Source organism: Mauremys mutica, chromosome 3, assembly GCF_020497125.1.
Source record: "Mauremys mutica isolate MM-2020 ecotype Southern chromosome 3, ASM2049712v1, whole genome shotgun sequence".
Lineage (NCBI taxonomy): Eukaryota > Metazoa > Chordata > Testudines > Geoemydidae > Mauremys > Mauremys mutica.
Genome location: NC_059074.1, coordinates 193,027,599 through 193,041,543, shown reverse-complemented (window position 1 = coordinate 193,041,543; position 13,945 = coordinate 193,027,599). Strand labels below are relative to the sequence as shown.

Here is a 13,945-nt window from a genome sequence, read left to right as displayed (position 1 = left end):
AATTTTTCAATTTTAGAACTGAAAAATTATGGTCTCTAGTTGCTGAAACATATTGGGATTTGGGTTTTTTGATGCACACCCAAGACATTTCTATACGGTAAAATGATTTTTTTTTTCATTTTCATTGAAATTTTTCTTAGGAAAAATAAGTTGTTTCCCAGCCAGTTCTACTAGTTTGGTCTTCTGGTTTTCAGGGTTCATCTTGATTGTCCAGGTCATGTAAACCACCTAACACTGACCATAACACACAGGAGAGGTGTAGCGGGGTGGTCACCTGGCTCAAGTCCAGAGGGGTTAAAAACAGCCCTGGGAGGGGGCTGTGGCTGGAGAAAGCAGCTTTTAGGCTGGGCTGATGGGGGGAAGTGGCTGCAGCTGGGGCCACGCCCCAAACAGACTCAGCTGGCCCTATAAAGGCAGAGAAGCCAGGGGCAGACAGACTGTTTCTCTCTGGCTGCAGAGAGAGAGGGGGGCCTGGCTGCAGGAAGCCACAGATAGGGTATCTGAGGGGAGCAGGGCTGGGGAAAGGCAGAGGTGCTGGAGAGCTCTGGCCTGGAAAGCCTCAGGCTGTGCCTAGCAGAAGGCAACAGGTACTGGGGGCTGCAGAGGGCAGCCCAGGGGTAGGCCAAGGCAGCAGGTCCAAACCCAACCTTGCCAGTGATGAGTAGGCTGATACCGCAGTCTGCCCCACGGTGCAGTGACTAGACAATGACTGGCAGTAGCCTGATACTCAGGCAAGGTGGGGATAGAGGGTGGGAGTTCCCCAGGGAGGGGAGACCCTGAGAGAAAGAGGTTACTGCTGGGGGCAGCACCCCAGATAAAGGGGCACTGGGTCCTGGAAGGGACATGGGGGGCCAAGAGGCAGCAGATCACCAGCCTGCAGAGGGCACGCCAGAGCTGGAATGAGCTAATTCCTGGAACAGACCAGCAGGAGGCACCGCAGGGGTGAATCTGCTTGTCTACAAGAGGTTATTAGCAGTTACTTCACCCCATCACATGGCTTATTGAGAGACTGCTCCTGATCCTTTCTGAGACCCAACCTACACTGCGAATTTTCTCTTTGAACCAGGAGCAGTGTTGTTGGGAGGAAAGGGCTTGGTAGGAAGAGGGTGGCAGGTATTGCTGCATAGTGGAGCACGAGTCTAATGCACACACTATCAAAAACATTGATGGAAAAATATTTTTGAAAGATGGGTGCCAAAAAAAATGCAGCCCCAAACAGCCAAGTGCTTCTCTAGGCTCTGATTCAAAGCCCACTGATTCCAGTAGAAAAGACCCTCTTTGAGTATAATGTGCTTTGGCCAAGCTCACTGATAGGAAATAGATTCAATACGTAGCATGCATACTTTTTTCCTTCCCTTTCATTGATTTAGTCCTTCAGTTCTGACTCAGTTCCTATTTTCCCCTTTATGAGTGTTATCTAGATCATTTTGATGATGGTAATTGACCAATAATTGTGTTTCAATTAAGTTAATTGTTTTTGTGTTTTAATGGTTGGTGCTGGTTTTGGTTTGTTTTTTAATAGCAGAATTTTTTAGCTGACTTCTTTGGCCCGAACCCTGCAAGGACTAAACATACATATATAACTTTACTCCCATGAGTAGCCCTATTGAATTCAGTGGCATTATTCATGTTAGTAAAATTACACATGGGTGACCAGTCTGCATGTTTGGGGCCATGGCTGGTAACAATTCTGTTTATAAAGATAATTTGTATAGGGTAAATGATTGCAAGCAGTTATAATGCCTGGGTAGCAGTATATTTTCTTTAGTTTCTAGGTTTAGAATAAATTATGGTTTTTTTGGTATTCTGAGACCTTTGCATTCTCTTTGCTGATGGTCCAGTAGGTAGGGCATTAGTCTAAGCCTTGGGAGACCTGGTTTAAAAGTCCATGGTGGAGCAGGGAATTAGTGTGACCTTGACAAGTCACCTCACCTCTCTGAGCCTCCGTTCCCCATCTATACAAATTGGGGCAATGGTACTTCTCTAACTTTCAGAGTGTTGTGACAATAAATGCATTAAATGTTGTGATGCACTTTGAGATGTTCTGATGCGAAGTGCTGTATAAGACCTAGGTATTATTATTTTTAAGCTACTAAAATATTACTTACTCTTTACCTCCACAATAGTTTAAAATCTTTTGGGTGAAATTCACCCTGTGCAGAAAGCCAGCATAAGGCTATGAACCTCCTAAATCCTCAATATAGGGCTAAGCAGGTCTCACACGGTGCATAGGTTATGTGCGGGCCCTTTGCAGAGAGGTGAATTTCACCCTACACAGAGTGCCAGCAGCCTTTTGTAACTTCCAGAATGGAAGACACCATTAGTGGTGAAGATCACTGGTCATTCACCTTTCCAGATGGAGGGATCTGGCTAGCACAGACTGAACTGAATGGGAAATATATTTGTTCAGTTCTCCTAGTTAACAGACACATTTCTTGTTTTATTTCCTGAAGAATCTCTATTCTTTTCATGGATATTTTGGAATCTCCTCTAACACTCCAAAAGGTTTGTCTTCTAGCATACACAGTGCTGATTCTGAATTCACTGTGCTTTCATGGCCATGTAATTGTTTCAGAAATTTTGCTTAGCCTTCCTTGGACAAGAAGGAGCTCATTTCCTTCATCCTTGCCCATAAAATCATATTTGTTGTTCATTTTACAGCTCTGTGAAGGGTGTTTATTGACTGTTGTCAATTGTAAGGGCTGGATGGCATTTTAGATGGGCCAAGCATGTGCTATTCCCGCCCACAGGAGGACTGATTTTAATTGGGTTCAGGGTTTGGCTTTGAGGATGAACCAGTGCTAAACTAGGGTTCAGGTTTGACTCTTCAGAGTTATTTTTACAAGACTTTGACTCCAAAATGGTGGAAATGTTGTGAGATCAGTACTGTCATGAAATTTCTGTTGTCTTTTAATGATGGAATCCTCCCAAGACATATTCCACCATGCAAGGCTGCATCAGAATTGGATCCAGAACAGAGGTTGATTCTGGTCTGGATACAACTTGAAACCATAAACTGTATGCACAGATCTGGATGTATGGATTCAAATCCCATAGAATACAGGGAGGTACTAATTTGGGACTATGGTTCAGCCCCATCTTTAGCTGAAAAGTATGAATGTTTCATTCTAGATCTCTATATACCATTAATGCCCTGCATAAGTTTCACTTGACTTCAGTGACAGATCATATCTGATTTAATATTCTTTTTTACTAATGGTTGTAAAATGTTCAAAAAATAATAAGGCGTGAAGTCTGAAAAGATGCTTTTGAGCCCAGCTCGTCAGAAGTATACGAATGAGATCTGAGTGCCACTGCAAATAATTTGCAGTGATTATTCATTCACATTTTAAATTTGATTTTTTTACGTTTTTACTGTCTTCGTGCTCCCATTCTGGGAATATTCTAGTGAACAAATTTGCTGGAAAGAATGTTTTCAGAATCAGTGGATTCTAAGAAAATGTTGGAGATTATTCAGAGAAAGTGAGCATTCCATATGAGTATTCTTCTTCTAGAAGCCTTTCTAAAAACTACCTTCTTCAAAGCAGAGACTAGAAGCAACACCTTTAGGCCTATCTAACTAATCAAAACTAAACAACACAGCTCAAATTTTGAATATCGAATCCTGCAAAGAATTGTTCAAGCACCATATGCAATCAAGTATTATGCAAATAGAGAATACATTTGACACCATTGTAAGGCAGTTGTGGGCAATCTGTGCCTCTTCTTGGTCCATTGAAGTCAGTGGGAGTTTTGCCATTGATTTCAGTAGAAGCAGTATCCGGCCCTTCTTTGTGGACAGAAAAAGAGAAAAAATTCACTGGATAAATTATTTGCCCACCTCTAGTTAAGCCAAACTATTTACAGTTTACCATGTAGAAACTGAGTCCTGTCTCTTTTACCTGATTCCACTGAAAAGTCAAATTAAATCATTTGCAGCTGTGACATCTAAGCACATGTGTGTGCAAACTTTCCACATCTGTGAATATTCAGAGCATTGTACTTTCATGCCAGATTCTGAAGTTAAGGAAAATAACATCCTACACATGCTCAGATAACAAGATTTAAACATGTATACCACACAATTTCAGAAAAAATGACCAGATCCTCAGTGGGTATAAAACAGCCTCGTTCCATAATGGGATCCTCCAGGTGAGGATCTGGTGTCATAGGTCTTAAAAGTAAAGCACAGCATAGATTCCTCATTCAGGACTGTGATGGGATGTACCAACCCTGAACTGGGCCAACGGAGCCTGACCAATCATTATGTGCCCAGGAGACCCTGCTGCGCATGCTCCAGGTGGAAGGGACAGATAAAAGGAAGCAGTCCAGCTCAGTCTGGGCTGGCTGAGGAGAAGGAAGGATGTGTACTGCAGGGTCCTGTGATTTTCCAAGCAGTGGGAACCCTGGACCCGGATTACTCTGCTGACGACCAGTTGACCACAGAGATTGACTGGGACACTGAGGAGATGTCCAAGATGACTTTTGTATAATACCGACAGACCTCAGTCATTGGTGGGTGGGATTGAACCTGGGACCTCTGGAGCTAAATGCATGAGCCTCTACTGCATGAGCTAAAATCCATGTGCCTCTTAGCTAAGGCTATAGAGCAGATATAAATAGATCTCTCTCCAGCCAGCTAGGCACTAGAGGGGTCATAACACCACATCCAGGAAGTGTGTGGGTTACATTTGCAGTAGGAAATGATCCAGGGAATGTACTAGAAGCTGATGCCAGGAGGCCACTGGGCAACGCAGGCAGCCCCGGCCAACACACAGGACCCCCACATGACAGAGATTATGCTGTAAAACTTCATATTAGAAATGTACAATGGGGTGGGGGGAGGTTATGTTACCCCAATGCAAAAACAAGTCTAAAAGAATCCTTTAGCTGCTGAAATGCACTTTTAGGTCTCATGTTCAGAATTTGTCTTGTTCTGTGCCAGCCAGTCTCCCAGTGCAGATGAGAACAACCTGGTCTAAATAGTGGTGGCTGCCAATGGCTTCTCTAGGGTTCTTCTGCAGCTGGATATAGGAAACCCCATTGCCCTAGATATGCCTCCTAAACCAGGTGCTGGGAAGGAGTGGCACAAGAAACACTATATGGTTGTATAACAGCTGATTTTTGTTTTCTTTGATAAAAGGCTGCATCTTTCCTTCCTACTCAGATCAATGGCATGACAGAGACCAGGTCTAGCCAAAGAGAATGGAAAAATGTCTCTCTGTGCTTCAAAAAAAACTTGATGGAATTTACCAAGTTAACCACCCAATAATTCCATGCTCTCCATATCATTGCCAAAAACTATATTAACATCAAGTTCAGCAACATCTTCTGGATGAAAAGGGATAGGAGATCAATGAAAGTGGAAATAATTTCACTCATTTGAAGCATTCCATAGGCTTCATTTTCAGTAGGGCCACCTCTCAGTCCATCCTATGGAAAGGCACTGGGAAGTGGCATGTTCTGCAGTTGAATGGCTCAATTATAGCGGTGAGCAGCTGTTGTATAAATGTTTGATTTTTGGACTCCAAACGTTCACTTCCAAGTACTGATAAAAACACTGTAGTTGTCATGGACAAATCAAAAAGGGTCCAAAAATGTATCCAGGGTCCTTTGCTCAAGAAATCAGGCTTTACTAGTTAGATTTCCACTTTCTGTTAGTTTTGTGTGGGTCAAAACTAATGTTAGAACAGTATTCTTTTTCATAGTGCCCATCTTTGCTGCAATATCACTGGCTTCAGTGGTGCTACCAAGGTATGAATTCAGTTCACGGTATTTTGGTACCTTCCCTTCTGGACACAACTGTAGCCAAGAAGTACACAGGTACAAGAAGACTTTAAAAAAAATAACCATATGGTTCTTCAAAAAAAAGCTTCAGGGTTTATTCTTCTGACAATTTGGTCAAGATCCCACTTGGTTTTTTCATTCCTAGTTTAAAGAAAATGGGCCAAATCCATCTCTATTGTAACCGCATGGAAGTTAATGGAGTTGCATTAGGGATGATATTGACCCAATAACTTTCTATTAAAAAGGAGAAGCTGTTTTGCAAACTTTATCCAGGATCACTAAGTGCAATGGTCCTGATTCACCCTGGCATTACTCCATTTCTGTGCTGTTGCAACACCACTCAAATCAACTAGTAGAACCGGTGTAAGACAGTGCGGCAGCAGGCTTGTCATATACAGGACTCTTCACTTAATCAGGTAATCAACTTAATCAGGATGCTTCCCAAGGAACCAAATTAAGCCTAATGACATTGAGTTGCAAGGACTGCTGCTTAATTGGGATGGTAATTCTGCTTTCAGTAATTGGGATGTTTGCAGGTGATTAAATGGTACTGAACTAGGTATAGACGATCTTTGCAATGCTCAGAGACTCGGAGAGATTTGTCTCCCCTCAAAAGACCTCTGTCAACAATGGCTCACCAAATCAGAACTTCTTTAATACTCCTTCTAGGCTCTTTCAGACATAATCATAGAGATGTAGGGCTGGAAGGGACCTCAAGAAGTGCTCTAGTTCACCCCCCACCCCCTGCAGGACCTAGACCATCCTTGACAGGTGTTTGGAGGTTTTTAAGAACAAATTATACAATGATGGATATTCCAGAAATTCCTCTGGTAATCTATTCCAGGGCTTAATTATCCTTATAGTTTGAATGTTTTTCCTAATATCTAACCAAAATCTCCCTTCTCCAGATTAAGTTAATTACTTCTTGTTCTTCCTCCAGTGGACAGGGAGAGCAATTCATCATCCTCTTCTTTATTACAGCCCTTAACTGGTTTCAGGTCCTTTCTTAGTCTTCTTTGTTCAAGACTAAACATGCCCACCCAGTTTTGTTAACCTTTCCTCATAGGTCAGGTTTTCCAAAGCTTTTATCATTTTTTGTTGCTTTCCTCTGGACTTCCTCCAGTTTAGCCACATCTTTTTTAAAGTGCAGTGCCCAAAACGGGGCACAGTATTCCAGCTGTACAACACTCTTGTTAATATACCCCAGAATGATAGTAGTCTTTTCTGCAACTGCATCACATTGTTGGCTTATATTCAATTAGTGATCCACTATAACCCCCAGATCCTTTTCAGCAGTACTACTGCCTAACTAGTTATGCCCCATTTTTTATTTGTGCATTTGATTTTTCCTCCTTAAGTCACTTATTGAATTTCATCTTGTTGATTTCAGACCAATTCACCAAGGTTTTTTTTAATTCTAATCCTGTCCTTGCAACCCTTCCAGCTCAGTGTCATCTACAAATGTTATGAGCATACACTCCACTCCGTTATCCAAGTCATTAATGAAAATATTGACCAGTATCAGATCCAGGACAGTCCCTGTGGGATCTCACTAGATTTGTCCTCCCATCTGACAGTGACCCACTGATCACTACTCTTTGTGTACAGTCTTTCACCCAGTTTCATCTAGTGTTGTTGGAATTTAAATTTTTTTCAAGATTCCTTTCACTGGATTCCTCAAATTCAACTAGACTTGGGGCTCAGGTTGGCAAAATAAAATATATACACACACATTCTGTTTGTGGAGGCTTAGCCTCCCCTGGCCTCTTATACCCACCATCCATTATATGTAATAAATAATTGGATCCTGTTGCCAGAGGGAGACCTATGGCATGTTCGTGGGGAGGTGGGTATAAGCAGCCAGGGGAGGCTAAGCCTCCCCAAACAGGATGCGATGCACCTCCCTTTGGAGGCATGCTGCTGACCTGCTGTCTTTGAAGTGCTGCTGCCGAAAGGGCACCTGGGCCATGGGCCCACCCTTAGGCCCTGCTCCCACATCCTGCTCTTCCCCTGTGGCCCGTTCTCCTGCTGTGCTGATGCTGGACTCTGGAGCAACTCATTGAAGGGGTGCCAGAATGGGGGGGAGCAGGGCCCTCTCCCCATCACTTTTAAAAGTGGAAGGGCTAGATAAGATGCCAGCATTATGCTCTGTGCAGTGGATGCGACATTCCCTCCCTTCCAAGCTGCTGCAGGACTGGATCACTCAATGTGTGGCAGGCACCATGCTGTCCTCAGGGCTGGTGCCAGCTAAGCCAGGCAGGCAATGGCCAGGAGGATCCCCTGCCACCTCCACCTGGCCCAGAGCCTATCAGGGCTTCTGGTAAGCAGCAGGAGGCATTTAGGAGTGCCTGAGGGCAGCAAATGCCCCCCCCCCGATTTGGACTTGCACAGAGTTCCACAGGGAGGGTGGAGAGGCATGAGTGGCAGGTGGGGAGGGTCTTGGGGGGGAGGGGAAAAGAGGCATGAACAGCAGGCAGGGGACCTTGGGAGGGGTGAACAGGCACGAATGGTGGGTGGGGGGCACTCGGGAGGCAGGAAGAGGCATGAGCAGTGGGTGCAGGGGTTCAGGGGAGGGGGACGAGCGGGAACAGGGCCTGGGGTGAAGTGGGGGTGGAGCAGGGGGAAGGGCCACGGTTCAGGTGCCAGTGGCGCCCCACTTCTAGGGAACTTCTGGTGCTTATGCCCAGAGTCCCCAAATGCGGGAATTACATGCCACCCATGGGTATGCTGAATTCCTTGGGACTGCCTGCCTCACCCGTTAGGCGCATGCACTGTGTGGGGGGAGTGCTCTTCTTGTGCAAACTGGTTAAAAGCCAAGAAGGATTGCAATCCCTCTGTTCAAGGAGAGCAGGGCTTGCTCTCACCCTACTTCTCATGGAGGTGTGTGATGCCCTGACTGGGATAAGGAAGGACAAATAGGAAGTGGGGTGGTGGCATTGCCTGCCGTTTATTGGGTAGCAGAGTTGAGTGTCCATAAATGGCATTTTTTTTACCACCTCTATTCAGAACCCAGAAAAAGGGCGAGATGTTCAAAAGAGCCCAGCAGGTTCCGGATAACAACTCCTTACAAATTTTTTTTGAAAAATTGCCGTCATCTGAATAGCGGAACATGTAGCCTGTATATAGGAATATGTTAAAAAAAACCAGGATGTATATTTTGCACAAACTTTTGAGAAAATTTCATTTGCCTTGAAATTGTCTAATTTTTCAGTGAAAGGGGCTTTTTTTAGTTTGATACCCTTTTTTTCCTCTTTTCTTCTTTTTTATATTTCCCTACTTTTTTCATTTTGCCACTGGAAAAAAAAGGGAATGGGGAAAGGAGGGAAAAGGGATGCAAACAATAATTGTAAACATGTAAAGTAATATATTTTTGTTTTTCAATTTTGAAAAATAAAAATGTTAGTTTTGTGAAAACCAAAAATTGTTTGCATTTGTTTTGGATTTTTTTAATTAAAAAAACTCTCTGCTTTTTAAAATTTTTGCAATGAAAATCTTTTTTTAGGGGGATGGGGAAGACAAATTTTGGTCTAAAATATGTTTAGAAGGAAAATATTCAGTCAGCACCAGTAATAGTATACATTCCACTTAATGAAGAATTGTTTTATCAGGGAATCCACATAACTGGAATGTCTCCCAGGAACAGATTTAGCTAGGTGATACTGAATGGCAATGACTGCTTCTTTATTGGGATAGTATTTGCAAAAATGTTGCTTGCTGGGGAGGCATTCAGCTGTGGTTAAGGGGTACGTAATGATGTGAATATTGCTGGTGTAGGAGTTGGGGTCTAAGCCCTGGTGTATTTTCACACAGAATTTGCCCTGCTAAAGATGATTTAAACATAAAACGCAGCTAACAACACTTTTATTCTTATATTTTGATTCCATATGGAATTGAATTTTTTATTTTGAATTTGTTAAAATTGTTAGGGGTTTAATAATGGACTCTTCCCTAGGGCTCTAATTAGCCAAAGGACTTCAGTACATGTTTAACTTTAAGCACATGTTTAACTTTAAGTACTTTACATGTTTACAATTATTGTTTGCATCCCTCTTCAAATCAATGGAACACCTCATGTTCTTAAAGTCAGGCAAGGGTGCTTATGCTTTGCAGAATCAGGGCCTCAGCTCATTCACTGGTGCATCTGATTAAGATGAATTTACTCTGTATTTCTTTGCCCTCAACATATTTGTTCCTATTTCATTTCAGAGTAAAGAAGGATCAGCAGCTGTTCAGATCACGATCTGGATCTATATATTTCCTGAATATGTGGATTTTGGGTTATGTGGTTTTGGATCCCTCTATAGTTTTGAAGTCAGACAAATGATGATATCATAGATACAAATTCAGAAATAACAAAAACAGCCCCCAGATGATAAAATTGATGTCATTTGAGCTTCTGTAGGAAACTGCAACCAGAAACGATCTCCAAATCGCCCTTCCTTTTCACAGCTGTGATCTCCTTTCTCCTTGTAACACGACACTTGCTCCATGCAGGTTTTGATCTGCAGCCTTATAAGACATTTTTTTGTTTGTTGACAACATGATCCCACATGGATTTGTGTGTGTTACCTGGTTATCATGGTAACCACAACCATTGCATCTATGAATGAAATTCTTTTGATACATTAATCATATTTGACAATTGTTTCATTGTTAGTTAAATGTGACAACACACATGTATTTAATCAAAATGTATTTGTGCAGGATGGGCTAGTAAGTGCATTTGGATACTTTGACTTTCTGTTTGTTGCTGTGTTTTTTCTTTTGTCTTGCAGTATGTACATCATGAATCAGCGCATACAACCTCCCCACATCTATTTGTTGTCAGATACTCTGACCTTTACCTTATGCACAATACCATATGCTATGAAGGATAGCCCAGTATTACCTCTCAATGTTTAACCTATTTATTCCTGACGCATTTTGCCCCATTGTATTATAAGCTTTGCTAGAGGAATGAAGAATGTATGTGTATAAGGGGGAGGGGAACTTGTCATCGTGTTTACCGTCAAGAAACAAATACCTGATTGTAGAAATACCCTTGATATGACAGTTGAGAAGGTGGTAACAAATGGTGAAACCATAAAGGGTTGACTCTAAGATGCTGCAAGATGCAAGATGGCACAGAGCTTCACATGGCCAGACCTCCCCCCTTGGAAAGAGCTCCATTGATTTCAGTCCACCCACATGGTTCTCCATGCAGGCCCTCCCACATAGAGTAGGCCTGGTCTGTTTCTAACGCTTCAGATTTTTTTGTTCCCCAGTTTCTACTGTGGCTCTTCATAGTCCTATTGGAATTCCTCCCCCACCCCTCCACTGCCAGTCTAGCTATGCTGCAGGGAGATGTGATAACAGAATTGCAATAATAACTGCTCCCCCAAAATCCTCTGATCTGGCGAGAGATACCAAAACAGCATCACTGCAACTGTGTTTGCTGTGCAATGCAACCAGCTCTGTGAAATGATCTAGCCAGCTCTCCACGTAAGCTCGCCTCTGTTTTGCATTATGTAAGGTGGACGCAGACTTGCATAGCAGTTGCTGGCAAGCCCAGCAAGATGACCCCCCTATTACCCGTTACAAAATACAATAAATAAATTCTAATAAAGAGACATTCAAATCAAAACCATTTTGAGCTGCTTAACTGAGTGCATATCTAGTCCTTTATACACATATTTGTACAAAGTGTTGCCTGTAATTTTAAAGATGCTTGCCTCGGGGAGGTTTCCTTTTTCCATTGAAGTCCCCTTGATTTACTGTACGCAATATGTTACAGCTTCCTTATTTGCTCCTTTGGGACAGTTACTGACAGTAAATCTCTATTAAAATATTCTTCCATATGGTTGCATGAAAATTTTATTGCAGTGAGCCTGAGGCTGAAGGTCACAGCTGAGTAGCTGCAGTTAAGTATTGCAGTCTATGGACTCTGAGGTACATCTGTTCAGGGAGCTGGAGTAAAATTAGAATTTTACTGTCAATAGCAGTTCTCCAAAACTAGTTCCATTTGTTTACCGTTGCAGGCCCGGACCAAGGCAATACCGTCTATATATGTGTCACTGGGTATTGTGGCTACATGATTTAGTTCTTAAGATCCAATCCAGAAATTACAGAATCTGGAGGTCACTGGAGAGAGTCCCTAATGTATATTTCATTTACGATACATGAAAATTTAATTTTCTCTCACATGATTTGACTCTATTGCTTGCTTACACGGTTTTTGGCATTGACTTCATTGTTCATCAAAATGTTTTCTGGGCAGTATATCATACAAACTTTGGTATCATTTATAAAGTATTTTTAATCAACTACATAAGAGTGAATAGCCAGATACATGAGCATCATGCTATTACCCACATAACTGTATTGGAAATAAGAGAATGCCAGGCCAGCTGGCGGTGTGTTTGGATGCTGTTATTCTGCTGGGCAGTAGGTCACCCTCATGTTGTAGCAGTGCCCACTGTTTGTACAACTTGGAGAGATGTTTGAAAACATGTTCCATTGTGGGGGAACTACAGAGTATCAGGGTGTTACACTGTTCTAAACATTACATTTAGCAATTGACATTGGGGTCAGCCAAATGTTAATCTACAGCTTGTATTTGCTTGGAATAAAAAAGAAAACATCCAGGCATATTTCTAAGCCCATCTTGTTTAGCAACACGACATCCATCAGAATGGCTCTGAGCCAGGCCAGGCCTTTCCAATGTGTAGCGTAATTAGGAATTTCTGAAAGAGAAATCAAACCTAAAATGCATCTGTGATTTTAACCTACATTAACAACATTTTTTTTAAAAGGTTACAACATCCACTTTGATGGCCTGGTGGAGTACTGCCAGCTGAGAGATCTGAGAAGGTCAGGAGCAGACTGAGTTCTTGCAATACTAAAGCAAGTTACAGAGATGCAGTCATTTGGAGAACAATCAACACAGCATCAGTCCCTCAGAGTCCTGTAGGGGAGATATCATAGACGGGGGTGGGATTGCCTGTGGAACTCTTGCTGATCTTCTTGGACAGAGTTAAGGTTTTGAATTACAGCCACTTAGAGGAGGGGATAACATTGGCTGGAGGAGGAAAGGATGGAGAGAATATAATTAGTATGCTCTTCCCACCATGCAAGTTGCATAATCCTTTCAGTTAGTGCTATGAAATAATTTTTTGGGTACTCAGACATGCTGTCCTTTTAAGATCACCCTGTTATCTGTTGCTGTGTTAATGTCATTTCTTGTTCCATTCCAAACTATTCGATAACCCTTTTATACTGCATGTATCATCTCAGATTTTGGAATGTGGCATGTTTCCTATGCAGTACTACATAGTCACAGCACAGTCTTTTTGGATCCAAGGATTTCAGTTACCTTGTGTGCAGGGCCGGCTCCAGACCCCAGCGCGCCAAGCGCGTGCTTGGGGCGGCGTGCCACGGCAGGCGGCTCTGGTGGACCTCCCGCAGGCATGCCTGCAGAGGGTCCGCTGGTCCCGCGGCTTCTGTGGAACATCCGCAGGCGTGCCTGCGGGAGGTCCACCAGAGCCGCAGGACCAGAGGACCCTCCGCAGGCACGTCTGCAGGAGGTCCACCGGAGCTGCGGGACCGGCGACCGCCAGAGCACCCCTCGCAGCGTGCCGCCCTGCTTGGGGAGGCGCAATTCCTAGAGCCGCCCATGCTTGTGTGTAATGATGGCCGCACCTTTTGTGTACTACCTCTCACTAGATAAACGTATGTACATTAATCTGTTTAGCTACAGTGCATGGACTCCCCAGTGCATGGTATACATGAAAAACTTTTAATGTGCTGGAATTTGGATTTTCAGACCTGCTAATATTGGCTTACTTAAGTGAGGCAAAAAGCTCATTTAAACACCATTGTCAGACCATCCATCTCTTGTGAGACCATAATGAGCTAGAGCAGCAGTTCTCAAACTGTGGCTCAGGACCCCAAAGTGGGTTGTGACCCCATTTTAATGGGGTCACCAGGGCTGGCTTAGACTTGCTGGGGCCCATGGCCATAGCTAAAGCCCAAGCCCGAGGGCTTCAGACCTGGGCGGAGGGGCTAAGGTTACAGGCCCCCTGCCTGGGGCTGAAGCCGTTGGGCTTTGCCCCCCCCCCCCAGCATGGGGCAGTGGGGCTTTTGCCCCCCATCCCCCACTGGGATGGTGGGGCTTGGGCAG

The 13,945-nt window shown here is 43.4% G+C and overlaps 1 long non-coding RNA gene across 2 annotated transcripts in view; it reads right to left on the bottom strand.

Annotated features, from left to right (window-relative positions):
• Nucleotides 1–11,701: 11,701 nt before the first annotated feature.
• LOC123367066 overlaps nt 11,702–13,945 on the bottom strand; it is a 265,819-nt gene continuing 263,575 nt past the window's right edge. For both annotated transcript variants that reach the window (XR_006578292.1, XR_006578293.1), the window contains one exon: nt 11,702–12,844. This is a non-coding gene — a long non-coding RNA (uncharacterized LOC123367066). The remainder of the gene's footprint in view (nt 12,845–13,945) is intronic.